Source organism: Adiantum capillus-veneris, chromosome 30 (assembly GCF_014529385.1).
Source record: "Adiantum capillus-veneris isolate H3 chromosome 30, ASM1452938v2, whole genome shotgun sequence".
Lineage (NCBI taxonomy): Eukaryota > Viridiplantae > Streptophyta > Polypodiopsida > Polypodiales > Pteridaceae > Adiantum > Adiantum capillus-veneris.
The window spans coordinates 36,043,978-36,058,708 of record NC_140960.1 but is presented as its reverse complement, the minus strand read 5'-3'; positions in this window follow the sequence as shown (position 1 = coordinate 36,058,708).

Genomic DNA, 14,731 nt, shown 5'->3' with positions numbered 1-14,731 from the left:
TGCTCAGGTGATTTACACTCCTCACTCAAACACTGTAAATCTAGGTTTTTCTCAAGCTTATCTATTATCATGTGTATACATGTAGGGCTTCAAACAACCGGATACAGAGCATGTGTCACATGTGGACCTAGACTGAATGCACGTAGGACGCCCTCATTGAAGAAGCAAATCTACGAGGGTCATCAAGCATATCTTCCAGAGAATAATGTGTTACGCGATGGCTTTTTGGGAAGAGAGCCACTGAGGATGTCTGCACAAGCATGGTTAGAGCAGAAGGAGATGTGTGCTGACGGATTGCGCCCAGGGATGAAGAGACTATCTCTATGGTACGAGTTACCATACTGGACCCGACTCATGATCAATCACTTGCTCGATCCAATGCACATATTCAAGAATGTGGGTAATCTACGATGGGACCATCTGACCGGCAAGAAAGATACTTTGGGAGCCAGGGTTGACCTTAGAAATGTGGTTCATATGGAGCAATATTGGCCGCAAACAGCGTCCGAGGGATCGATAAAACTCCCAAAAGCACCATGGATTTTCACAGGAGCCCAAGAACGCAAAGTAAAAGAGATCATTCGATCTTTACGGACCCCCACTGGCGTAATGCACTCGCTCCGAACGTGTTTTACTAAAGAAGGAAAGCTTACCGGTTTGAAGTCACACTACTGGCATAAAATGTGTTAGGTATGTTCATAGTGGGAATTGTGTAACAAATTCGTGTGTGGACTTTAATATCATTGTTGCACGTGTTTTGCAGTTTATTTTACCGGTGTCCATTGAGGGATGTTTGTCTCTTGACGTCCATAACATAATCTACAAACTTGCGAAGTTGATGCAATGGATCTCATAAAAGGAGATCAACGTAGACTTCATACCATTCACCAAACTAAACGCTGCGGAGGTTGTGTGCATGTTTGAGAAACATTTTCCTACTACCATGCTAACCATTCAGGTGCATCTTCTTGTTCACATAGTTGATGAGGTGGAAATAGCTGGCACAGTACATTCCAGATGGATATTCTTTTTAGAACGTTTCATGAAAACGCTCAAGGGATATGTGCGTCAGAAGGCACGTCCGGAGGGTAGCATGGCAGAAGGTTGGTTGGTATCAGAGTCCCTAGTGTACATTGGAGAGTGGCTAGAAGGATTTGATAAAGCCTGGGACACGCTATGGTAAACCATAAATGATGAGCGCATATTTGGGATTGTCATGTGCAATCTCGATGTTGAGAAGAAGATGACGGAAGATCTAGAGGTTAAAATCAACCGATTTTGCATGCTTCACAATCCAGTGATGCAAAAGTGAATTTCACAATATGAAGATGCAAAGCAAGAGCGACAAAGGGCACGAATCGAGTGGAGACGAAGAAGACGACCACCGATGCACTATCCGACGGGTCTGGAGAGCCTACCAACATTCGTGAGCTTAAGATGGTTGCACAACCAATTGAAAAGCGCACAACAGTGCGGTGAAGAAGTGACTGAGGAAGAGTGGGAGTACTCTCGGGGTTGCTCGACCAAGGTAAGTTTGCAATGTACGACTAGTGACTTTCTAGATGTTTGAACGGCCACTCATAATCTTTGTTCGTTGTAGTATAAGTCATACACAGCAGCATGGTGTAAAGGTCGACATTTTAGGGTGGAACGGATCGAAAAAAAGCGTTTTACTCAAGATTGTGGAATCATGGCAAAATTTGAACAGTGTAGTCGACGACCGTCCTCTGATGCAGATCCTGTGGTGGCGGAACTCACTTACTTTGACACGATACAAGATATTTTGAGGATCGATTATAGAGGATTTTGTGTCGACTTGTTCGACGTGCAATGGTTCAAGATAACCATGGAGGGTCGCAATGCTACTGTGCGTAGAGGAGAGTCTGGTTTTCTTAAGGTGGATTCAACTAAGAAATGGACTGACCTAAGAGACACTTTCGTACTACCCGAGAATTGTGAACAAGTAAGTATGTAAATAGTTAGCATCCCATTTTAGAAGTTATGTGCTTGAAAGCTCTCATGTAAGTTATGTAGCTCTAGCAGGTGATATTTCATCCTACAAAGTCTGCATCAAACTGGTGGTACGTCATAAAGGTAGCCCCTCGTAGTGCACGGACGTATGAAGGCTACCATGTATCAATCACAGCGGCATCAATGGAGGAGATCGGAGAAGATGCTCGATCAGAAGCCGCTGAGGTGGTGCTAGACGAGCATCAAGCTTCTACTCTCTATGGGGTGCATGCAGAGGATCTACAAAATGAAACGGAGGACATCTGTCTAAACGGAGAGCTCTATATAGATATAGGAAGTTATGCTGATCTATGCGAGGATGAGAGAGAAACCTCTTAAAGCCATAAATATTGTATTTGAACAATTTTGCTCCGTTTTATAAAAACTCTGGTTCTCTAGGTATCTTCCATGTTGTATAACTCTCTTTTGATTTTGCGCTCACATCCTGGGCAATCCATGGCCCCATGGAGCTCCACCACTTGGTTTTTCGACTGCAAGATTTGATTGTGTGCGTGCTCTCTCTCTCTCTCTCTCTCTCTCTCTCTCTCTCTCTTTCAATTGAAAATTCTGAGTTATCGACTTGCCTCTTTCCATCACTCAAGTTGAATAGAAGAAGAACGCGTTCTGTTGCTGCTAGCCTTTGAACATTACAAAGATACAAGCACCTTCAATTTCTACGTCAAAAAAGAAAGAGATGGTTGGGATTCTTGTAGGATTCTTGTAGCTTTTTGTCTATTTCTGTTTATATGCGTCATTGCGTCATTGTAGTTAATGGTCTTTGCATCCACTCCAGGTACGTATGCTTTAGGTATGTTCTCACAAGCAGGGACGACGAGCACTGCGCTCCGAATGGGATGGTGTTAAGTGCAGCGGAATGAATGTTGTATTTTCTCAAGATTAGTGATCTTTATTACTCAAGGTTCCTTTTAGTTCTTAGGGAAAGAGAGAGCTTTCCGTCTTATGGAGAGTGCTATGATCACGAACAAAGTGAGTGGATATTGTGCGTGAAAGTGAATGAGACTGAGAGAAGGAGAGAGAAGAGATACGACACCCGAGAGGTTGTAAAACCCTCTTCCGAAGGCCCCACTCTCGTCGGTGAGAGTGGTCTACTTTGATTGCACAAAGGTGTACAATGAGTATGCAATCATTATCCATCAAATCATCATGCTTCTCATAATCATGCAAATCCTGTGTGTCATGCTGTGGAGAAAAAGAGATTGAGAGAATCTCCTTATCCCTAATCCTTTCAACCTTGTTTTGCATATTAGCAATGAGAGATGGAGAGGGAGCAATGTCCTCGCCATGAATGACAATAGGAGAATCACTGTCGACATTGAGAGTTATGGTGTTAGCCGAAAATTTCATGAGAGCATCATTATCACCAAACCACTTAATGCCTAAAATCATATCACATCTTGAGAGAGGAGAAACAAAAAATCTTCTAGTGAAGGCAGTCTGTTGAATTGCAAACAACACATCAAGGAACTCCTCCGTGATGAGAGCGTCTATACCGGGATGAAAGCCAGAGACCTCGATAGGAGATCTCGGACTAACTTCGAGGTGGGCTCTCTCAACAAGGGAAGAACTGATCACATCATGCATACTACCTGGGTCAAACAATATGACAAACGGTGCCCCGACGTACGACCATAACATTTAATGAGCGAATCATCAATGGGAGGGTCCTGAGAAACTTTGGGCACAATCGTGTTATCATTCATTGCATTGACAAATGTAGTGCTTGCTGTGGATTCTTTAGATTCATTCGATTCAAGATTAGGACATGTTCGTTTTATGTGACCCTTAATGTGACAATGAAAACAAAGACCTTCCTTAGAATAAGTGCTTTGTTCTTCCGACGTGATGTATCCTCCTACAATTCCTTGTGCTACCTTCATATGGAGTAAGCTTAGGTTTAGCATTTGTGCTAGCCTTACCCTTAGATTCATTGGAAGAATTCTTTGATGAGAGACTTTTGGAATATTGGTTAGAAGAGTTATCATTCTTACCGTTCTTACCGTTCTGCGGGTTCTGAGAAGTCTGCAAGGTACTTGTGGAAGTCTTGTTCCCCTTAGGCTTTCCCTTGTTGTGCTTCATCTGTGCGATAGAAATCGCTACCGCCTTGTTGAGATCGATTGGATCGAATGCCTCGACATCATACTTGATATACTCGTCCAACCCAAAGAGAAAATCCTCTTTGCGCTCATCATCCAACCTGCGTAATTGGGTACCTAGCTGCAAAACACACGATTAGAAAAAGACATAACCGGCATACCATTTTGCTTGAGAGCGTGCCAATCGTCCTTCAATCGTGCAAGGTACTGAGGTGGTATAAACTGCGCCTTGAGCTTGTCTTGGAAATCAGCCCAACTAAAAGAGAGGGGCGTGAAATCGTCGGCCTCAAGGTGCGCGGTTAGCTGTGCCTCTTGCCATGCGTGGTACGAATTAATGGCATCACCGGCAAGGTACATAGCTACCATCAAAACTTTTCTATTTCCTGTCTTCTTAGTTGTCGCAAAATAAGCATTAAATTGATGCAACCAATAATGAATAACTGTAGCATCCATCTTACCGTCATACTTACTAAAAGTCAACTTTTCTGTGATTGGATGGTTGGAATCCGCGTCGTGGCTTGCGTCACTTGACGAACTTGCACGATCTTTGGGTGGTTCGGTCTTTGAGGCTAGGATGTGGAAAATAAATTCTTAATGACGAATCTCCCTTTGAGCCTCTTGTTCATTGCGCTCACGTTCAAAAGAAAGTCGATGTTCTTCTTGTTTTGCGGCAAGAGCAATGTGCTCACGTTCCTCAGCAAGGAGCTCACCGTCCTGAGCAAGGCGACTTGCTTCTTGTCTATCCATCATGGCCATCATCTGCTTGACCACTGCCTCTAGAGGGTTTGGCGTAGATGGCGAAGGGGGAGGGTTGAAGAAATCATCTCCGGGTGGGGACGAGTCTTCGTCGCCTCTCTCGTGCTCATCACCTGTATGCGAAGTATCCATTCCGATTCGGCTGACGACCATGTACTATAATCTTGGGGTCTTAAGCTCGCGAGGAACTTGGGTCTTGAGGGTCTTGAGGTCCTTGATTCGTGAGAATCTTGGGTTCTTGAGGTTCTTGAGTCTTGAGGGTCTTCGGTTCTTGAGGTTTTCTTTTGCTTACAAATCGCGTTGGAGAAGGATCTTCTCTTCACCTGAGTTCTACCCTTTTCTACGGGTGCACCCCTTGGCGGCCTTGCGCTCACACCAAGGTTGCTTTTTCCCACCTCACGTCGATTGGCCGGCCGCTAAGTACACGGTCCGCTCTCAATGAGTGAAAAGAGACAAGGGGAGGCTGGACAAGCCCTTCTTTCTTGGGATTCCTGTCACTCTTCAACAAAACACGATTAGGAATCACCACGCCCAAGTAAGCTTGGGTTCGTGCGACCTCAACACGCAAAAAAAATTCTTGTGGTTCTTTCCTTGAGTAATGCAGAACACTTCCAAAGCTCTGATACCAATGTTAGGTGCAGCGGAATGAATGTTGTATTTTCTCATGATTAGTGATCTTTATTGCTCAAGGTTCCTTTTAGTTCTTAGGGAAAGAGAGAGCTTTCCGTCTTATGGAGAGTGCTATGATCACAAACAAAGTGAGTGGATATTATGCGTGCAAGTGAATGAGACTGAGAGAAGGAGAGAGAAGAGATACGACACCCGAGAGGTTGTAAAACCCTCCTCCGAAGGCCCCACTCTCGTCGGCGAGAGTGGTCTACTTTGATTGCACAAAGGTGTACAATGCGTATGCAATGGGACTATGCCGATGACGACGACGGTAATGACGACGACAACTTAGGCAGAAATCTGTGATCTTCTTTATGCTGAATTTCTTGGACTGTTTCGGGGCTGAAATGGGCTGTTTCTACTGCTGTCTTAAGGCTGAAAATGACTGTCTTGGTCGGGCTGAGATGATGATGAAAAACACTGATGCAATCACTCTTCAGGCTGCGTTTTATGGTCGCTACTGTATGCTGAAAAACGATGGGATAGCATATGTTTTTCTTGCTGAAAATGGCAACATCCTTAGCGTTAGTAATCCCTTACAAGCTTGTAATCCCTTACAAGCTGTGGTGACTCGGTTGCAGTTGATGAAGAAAAACGCTGCCCTGGCTACTGAATCTGGCGTTAGTAAAAGTGAAAACGCTGAGGGTAATCAGGAGAAAACGCCAACATCAAAGACTTGATGGCGATGTCTCCTTGGGATGAAAACGCCAGTGAAGGGGGAGGTCTGGTGATGGAATCTTCTGGGAATCCCCGCGAAGAAGGAGGTCCAAAAATGCTGGGGGGTTGCTGGGGGGGCACTGCTGAGAAGTTGCCTGTTGAGCGGGAAGCTCTTGCTACCTCTTCTGCCAAAAAGTGCTAACTTGGGTTTGCTTTATATATTAACTTAGCAAAATTGCCCTACCTACTTTTGTTGGAAAGTCACTTAAAAACAATAAGTGAAAATAACAAAAATAGGAAAATAGGCTAAATGCACTGGAAAATTCCCCTAACTGATGCTAATGGATTCTGATGGGAATTTCGATGATCATACTGTGTGCAACCGGAGGATATGCATCTATGCTAAGTGACTGGGCATGAACGGTCTACGAATAGACTCACAAAAGTGCTAGATCACTGCTAATCTAGACTTGACTGGACTGACTGAACCTTGTTGTGGTGTAGCTTGTCCACGGACACATAGGGCTGGATGTGTCACGTGACAGATGGAGACTGAAGCTGCAATTGCGAAGGGAGTGATCTGTCTCTGCTCATAGATGCAACTCGTCCCACCGCTAGATCTAATTGATCGGGTGAAAGAGATGCTAAGAAGCACTACTACTGCTTACTTAGCGTCTCTTTCACCCGATCAACTAGATTTAGAGGTGAAAGAGACGCTAAGAATCACTACTACTACTTCTTAGCGTCTCTTTTACCCGATCAACTAGATTTAGTGGTGGGGCAAGCAACATCTATGAGAAAATACGGACTTCCTTCGCGATTGCAGCTTCAATCTCCATCGCACCCGGAGCGCAGTGCTTTTACAAATTCACAGAAATTCAACGAAAACTCTCTACACAGGAATTCCCCCCCCCCCTCTCTCTCTCTCTCTCTATATATATATATATATATATACTTGTCCATGTTTTCTACTCCATTCATTCAATATTAAGTTTAAATGTTCCTGTGTTTAATGCAGGTATGGATGATGAGCAGTTTCTTTCTTCTTTGTTACCCGAGCAGAGACAGTGGTACGTGGAGCGTCATCGCTTTGGCGCAACATCACGCGTTCCTACTTTAGCCGCATCTCCCTCTGTTTCGGAGCATTCAACGCGCTTCGAAGCTTCAGCGTCGATGAGACGATCTTCACACTCGTCTTGGCATCGACGCTTTAGTGGTGGCGGTTGTTGTGGGGATGCTGCCGCCGATGCTTCGACATCGCCTCGTGTTAGACGAGGCTCTTTACCCTCCCCTTCTTTGCCCGCCCCGACACCAGCCACGACATCGCCATCAAGACCAGGTTTTGCGCGGCTGACGGCCGTTTCTAGCGGCTACACACCACTAGCTACTCCTCCAGGAGTCACTCCAGTGGACACTCCTCGCTTTGGGTCCCATACTCTAGTGGACACACTTGACGTCCGTACCCCCGTCAGCACGCCACTAGAGACCCCTACCGGGACACCCAGGTTCACGCGTCACCGACTAGAGGGCTTGCTTTACTCTGTCGACTTCAGCGGTGTCGTGCAGCTCTGCTGCCATGTAGAGAAACAGAGCAGAAAAATGCAAGCTAAGCTTCTTTGAAGCCTACACATTAAGTGAGCAATGATCAGGGCGTGATAACAGGCCAAGCTTAATGATTAATGTATGCCAGATGCGGCTTAAAAGGGCCAACAGATGCCTCAATGATGCCAAAAATGAGTATGATTGTAGTGACCATAGATGAGAGATTATGATCTAGAACTGTAGTGCTTGAAGTGCTCTACCGGCCTGTCTTTACGGCTCGTCGATTGGAGCCACGGTGAAGAAGTTATGGCACTTTGAAGTTTAAGGCGATTGCAGATCCGTACCGGATTGGGCAACTGTACTTGAGGTGACAGAAATGAAATGAATGCACAGGCTTGAAGTGCTCAATTTCTGGAGCCCGTCGGTCTTTTCAGATCGGTGATCGGGTTTACGGTTGCCAAGATATTGGCCGGTAAATATTCACTGGGAGCCGGTTCCGTACCACTCCGGTCAGCTCAGTCAATGAGCTGCAGCCGGGATTTTGGAATGCAAAAGAGTAAGTGCTCAAGGATAATTTGTCCAAAATTTTATCTTATGCAGTGCATTGATAGCAGGGTATATTGCCAATAGCGGTACTTGTACGCCAAATGTGGTGTACTTCCCGTAAAGTACGAAAAGTGCTTGAAGAGCTTCGTGTACAGAATGTGGTCTCTTGGAATGCATTGACTGTGGGACTACTCAAGGAAGTTTTCGTGCTTGGCAATGTGCTTTGTTCGACAAGTGCATGCGAAATGTGGTGCTGTTACGAAGGCACAGAAAGTTCTTGTTGAGTTCTCAAAAATGTCGTCTTTTGAAATGCCGTGGCCGCCCAATGGATAAGCTTGGTGATGCCTTGGCCAATATGTATGCCTAATGTGGAGCTCCTAGGCCGATCGTCCAAGCTAGGCCACTAAGCAAAGCCGCCCAAGCCAACCAAGGAGCCCAAGGGCCATTAAACAGGGTCGCCCATTTGATCAAAGGGGCACCCCAATAATAACATGTGTGAAGGAGATTAAAAAAAAAAAAAAAGGGAGATGGCGGGGACGGCAGGAAGCGAGCAGCGCAGGGCGGAGAAAGGATATTGCGCTGGGCTATAGAGAGCTCGGTTGAGCACGGCCAGGAAGGAGAAAATGCATAGCTCGCCAGCGCGCTCGATTTCGGTGCTAGTACTGCCTGATTTGGTGACGCTCGAACTTCGACATTGCCACGTCATTGGCACGACTCCTGCGCCACGTCAATGACACCGGGCGCCACTGCTAAGGGAGGGCACACGCTAATAATAAAAGGGCCTTTTGCATGAGGAGGATTGCAAGCCAACGAGGGCAAGAGGGGGAAGGAAGCAAGGGAGCTTGGAGGCAAAGCTTTCTATCCTCTCTCTCGACCTCGGCAAAAGAAGGCATAACAAGGGAGAGAAACCAAGGGAGATAATGGAGAGATTCGAGGGAAGCTTGAACGAGCAAGCAAGGCGAGATCTCTCTCTCTCTCAATCTTCAAACCAAGAAACGCGAGCTCTCTCTCTCTCTCTCTCGGCTTGCATAAGGAGAGTTCTATCTCTCTCTCTCTCTCGCTCGAGTTGGAAAAGCAAAACAAAAGGGAAACTTTCTCTCTCACTTTCGGCCTCGGTAAGCAAGAAAGCAACAAGAAGTGTTTCTCTCTCGATGAGAATAAGTCAAGCATAAAGAAGAAGGTACCCAAAGACAAGGTTTTTGTCTCTCGCTTTCAACCTTGATAAAGTAAGGAAGGCAGAGCGGGAGAAAGTGGTAAAGCAAGGAAGGCGGAGCAGGAGAAAAGTAAAGAAGCAAGTAAGCTGATTCCATCAAACTCAGTAAAAGAAAGATAAAATTTACAGAACCTAAGGTCAGCTGAAGCAGATAAAGCGGCAGGAGGAAATTTCCATCACCGTCATCAGCTAATGTTTGATTAATCATTCTGTTAAGCCCAGTGTCATTAACGGCCCGATTAATTTTGTAAAGCGGGAGCTTAAACTCTTCGTAAGCAGATGATCCAAGTGACGGTGCTGTTAACAGCCCGCCTTGGCTAAAGATTAAATTGTACTCAAGCGTTAATCAATTAATTGATGATTGCGGTGATTGCCAGAGTTATCAGTTGTTCTTGTTCTCTCTCTTTCACACTTCCCACAGGCAGAGGCCCGGCGCCTGCCTGGCTCACATAGCGAACACATATCCCCCGACATCTTTGGTGAACCCGACGCGAAATGAGCCAGGGTGGGAGGTAAAGATGGAGATGCCAGAGCAATTAAAGCAGTTTATTGATGATTTCAGTGCCAATGGATTTGATAAAAATATAGCAGTTGCAAATTTTCCAAAAATGATGGAATTAGTTCAGGGATGTCTACAGGAAGTGAAAGCCGTGCAATTTCAAAAGCAGATAGATGATGCTATAGAGCTAGCACTTGATGCTGTATGTGAGCAGTATTATGTTTTTCAGGGATATGATCCAAAAGGCTACCTAGAGTGTTACGGGCAAGAAATGAAGCGTGAAAGAGTGCCAAAAGTTCAAATGATTGCAGAGTTTGAACAGCTTGTGTGTGACGATATTAAGGAGCAGGTTCAAGTTATTGCAAGAACATATGCAGATAATTGGGATGCTTTTGCAGACAATTTTACAGGGGATCTCAGTGAATAAAGACCTGGAGCTTCAAAAAATTCAAAGCAGACAAGATGAGGAGCCGTTTTTCTTAATGCAAAAAGCATATCATATAGGTGATCAATATTCTATCCGAGCTAAGTTAGAATCTGTTATTGATGCATGTCTTCTAGAAGACGAGACATTATTGCATGCAGATGATGATTTCATAGTAGATATTGTTTATGCTCGATTGGGATTGTCTTCTTTATTCCAAAGCAGATATGACTTTATGGATGCTAAGCATGCAGTCATATCCTCTCAAAGTGACATAAATGAGAAAGCAGGTTTCTCAGAGCCAGAACATGGTTTGCATACAAGCATAGTTGCTAGCAATGATCAAGAAACATGTTTGTCAGAGTCAATATGTGATGTGGATGCCCATTTGGAGTGCTCTTTGGGTATAGAACATGAAGAGAATGCTTATGCAACATTACATGCAAAAGAAATTGTTTTGGATGATGCTATACAAGAGGGTTTCATGTCTATGGCTGCATTTCAGGACACTAGTGATGATGTAGATGTATTTGATGCTCAACCATATGTATTTGATGTGCACCAAGACAAAGATTATGATTATGGAGATGCATATTCAGAGGGGGTGATGGATGATGATTAGTCTATGACTGCTACAAGTTATAGCGTTTGCTATGATGATGCTATGGAAAAAGAAATTGATGCTATCTTTGTAAGGCACACTGAGACTTGTGCTATTGAAGTGGAAAGATATTTGAATGGGAGTGTGAAGCTGCCAGGACAATTTGTGCCTATGTATGAAACAAGCGATGAGGTTTCCTGTGATAATACTCAGAAACTAGGTGGTTCTTCCAAGGAGGAGGATATGGAGCTTATGGATCTGCTTGATGATGCGCTAGAGGAATTTCGAGTTCCTTGTGACAAGATTAGTGAAGAACCATATGATGAAGAGCTTATGTCTCTTTTGGATGAGGCTCTAGAGGAGTTTGTGCCTACTAGAGAAGGCAGCCATGCAGCATTTGTGTTATCAAATGAAGTGATGGCATTCAATGACTCACAAATGCAGATTGATATTTTGGAAACCATATTGGTTGAATTCATTTTTCCTCTGGGTTTTGCTATGATGGGAATTTGGGACTTTTTGTTCCTATGCTATGAGAAAGTTTGTGGAGATGCAATATACTTCAAATATGATCTTCCACTACCTTATGACCCAGGAGGTTATCATGCTAGCTATGATTGCTGTCAGCTACTTTATATGCCATATGATCCATGTGGTTTTCATGAATATTTATGGGTTAATATATGTTTATGCTCTACTGATTGGAAATTATTGTATCTTCCCTATGATCCTGGAGGATGGTGCGAATTTTTTAAAGGATTTCTCACAGTGGGGCAAATGATTAGTTTCCCGTTTGATCCCGGAGGCTACTAAAGTGCAAAGTTCCAGATTTGAAGAGTACCAGTTATCTGTTGCAGCAGGTTGCATGGTACAAGGTTTTGCTTCTTAGATTACGTTAAGTCATAAGAGTTTTCGGTTATGCAGTCAATAAGATTACATGGCTGGCTTCCAATTGACTTCTTTGGATAATTGATGAAGTATCTTCACATCTATTGAGTTGGTTGTGCTAACAGAACTTGAAGTAAAGGACTTGACGGCCATTCCGTGTGCAGACAGAGTAAGGCAGGGCTCCCTTAAGAGAGCTTAATGGTCAAGCCGTGTGCAACATTAACTGGAGCACTTGAGTCTGGCGGGGTTCACTAAACAGGTTATCCATAATTGAATGATTTGAAGATACGGCAGATACAGTTCATAGATTTTTGATGGAAACTACCTAATGATTAAGCTAGAACATTGATGATAGGGTGTAAGCCTTAGTTTATTTTTCATATGTTTACCAGTTACGTGAGTCTAATGATGGTAAGGAGCTTAAGGTACCTGTAGTAGATGCAGATTGAAGTGCAGTTGGCACAGATCGGAGGCTGTGTAGGTTCAGAGGGGGTGGATGTCGTGCAGCTTTGCTGCCATGATGAGAAAAAGAGTAGAGAAATGCAAGCTAAGCTTCTTTGAAGCCTACTTGATTAATGGTCATTGATCAGGGCTTGTTAATAGGCCAAGCTTAATGATTAATGTATGCCAGATGCGGCTTAAAAGGGCCAATAGATCCCTCAATGGTGCCAAAACTGAGTATGCTTGTAGTGACCACAGATGAGAGATTATGATCTAGAACTGTAGGGCTTGAAGTGCTCTACTGGCCTGTCTTTACGGCTCATGAGTGGAGCTACGATGCAAAAGTCATGGCAGTTTGAATTTTAAGTCGAATGCAGATCCGTACCGGATTGGGCAACTGCAGTTGAGGTGACAAAAATGCATGGCCTTGAAGTGCTCACTTTGTGGAGCCCATTGGTCTTTTCAGATCAGCAATCGGAGTTACGGTTGCCAAGTTATTGACTGTTAAAGATTTGTCGGGGGCTAGTTCCGCACCAGCCCGGTCCACTCGGTTGGAGTGCCATCTCAGAGTTTTTGTCTCTCGTCCGGGTTTTGGACTGCAATCATTACGGGGAAAGGCCAACACTGCTGCGGTTTGCTGGAGAAAAATGACTTGCTAGGCGATGCTTGGCCGAAGTGTATACTAAATGTGATGTTGTTGATCCGAGCCTATCACACATTTTTGTTTATCATATTTTGTTGGTTTTCCTTGCTTCTAGAGGTTTACAATAAAAGAAAGAGTGAGAAAAACCTCTTGGAAAAATAAAAAAAAAAAGATTTTTTCTTGACTAGTTCACCGGAGGTGAAAGGTAGAGGGAGAACCTAGTGGTAAAGGGAAGGGAAAATATGTAAATGTGAAAAGAAAAGATATGATGTGGTTGTGGAGCCATGCACCCATGATTCAAGGGTCATGAGTGGCTCATATCATCATGGCTTTGGAGCCATATGATGATTCAAACAAATGGGACCCAAGTGGAAGACTTGGTAAAGGAAGAAACCATACACATGATTTTGCTGAATTTTTAAAAAATACTTCCACTCCGATCCAAGAAAAGTTGTCTTCATCAAAGTTGTAGCTGATGAGTTGGAGATTTTGGCCATATTTTTTTTATAATTTTTGCATCTACGGTCTAGGAGATATGGCCAAAATGGTGGACGCCAGTTTTTTCAACTGTGGTGGAGACCACCCCCTCTACCTTTACACACACACACCCTTCCTTTTCCACATTGAGACCTTCTCTAAAATCATCCATTAGTCTTCTCACCCTCCTCTCCTTCCTTCTCTCTCTCAAGCTCAAAAACCCATCAAAGTTCCTCTTCTAATCACCTTTCAAGTCATGCTTAATCTTGTTGTAATTCATAAGTTCTCATTCAACCCCTTCCTATTATCACTAGATATGTATTGATTTTATGTAGATTCTTTACATTTTAAAATAAGGAAGCTCTTGGACTCAAGCTATGGAGGAAGGAGTGAAGACAACACAAGTGATGATGGAGCTAATTGGTCAACAAATCACTTGGAAGGAGCTTCTTCATTGGTTGAATGTCCCTAATCAAGCTTCATTTGTACAAATTACACTTGGATATTAACCTCCCTCCTAATCACTCTCTTTCCTATATAAAGAGGCCTTCCCCTTTGTAATTTCAAGCCTCCCTCAGCCCCATTGAGCCTTTGTATCACTCACCATGAGCCCATAAGCTCATTCATTCACTCTATTCTTGCACATCCTAGAGTGCAAATTGTTTCATGCTAGTAACCTCTCCTCCTCTTACTTATGTTAATTAAGAGAAATGTTTTATATGTGTGTGAGAATGCTTGATGTGATCTTGGCTAATCCTTGAGTGATTGTTTGGTAATCTATATGCTATTTGTGTTGGGGGTGTTTGAAGTCATCCATTCCTTGTACACACACTATGGTTAATGCTTCATTCATAGTGATCTCTCTCTCTCTCTCTCTCTCTCTCTCTCTCTCTCTCTCTCTCTCTCTCTCTCTCTCTCTCTCTCTCTCTCTCTCTCTCTCTCTTTGTGTAGCGGTCCTAGTCCACGCTTCCAAGACTAGGTGGTGCCCTCATCTCATTTCCCTTGTGGCGCAATGGAGTTTGTTTTGGTGTAGAGGCCGCCGTTCCAAATTTCCTTCGTCATTGTTTTACGAGAGCACAAAAAGTGCATGAAGAGCTTCAAGTTCGGAATGTGACCTCTCGGAATGCATTGACTGCAGGATATGCCCAACAAGGCAGTGCCAAAATATATGCCAAATGTAGAACCCTTATGAATGAAGGGTCATAGCCCATGACTATAAAGGAAGGCCGCCCACTAAGTCCGCCCCCCCAC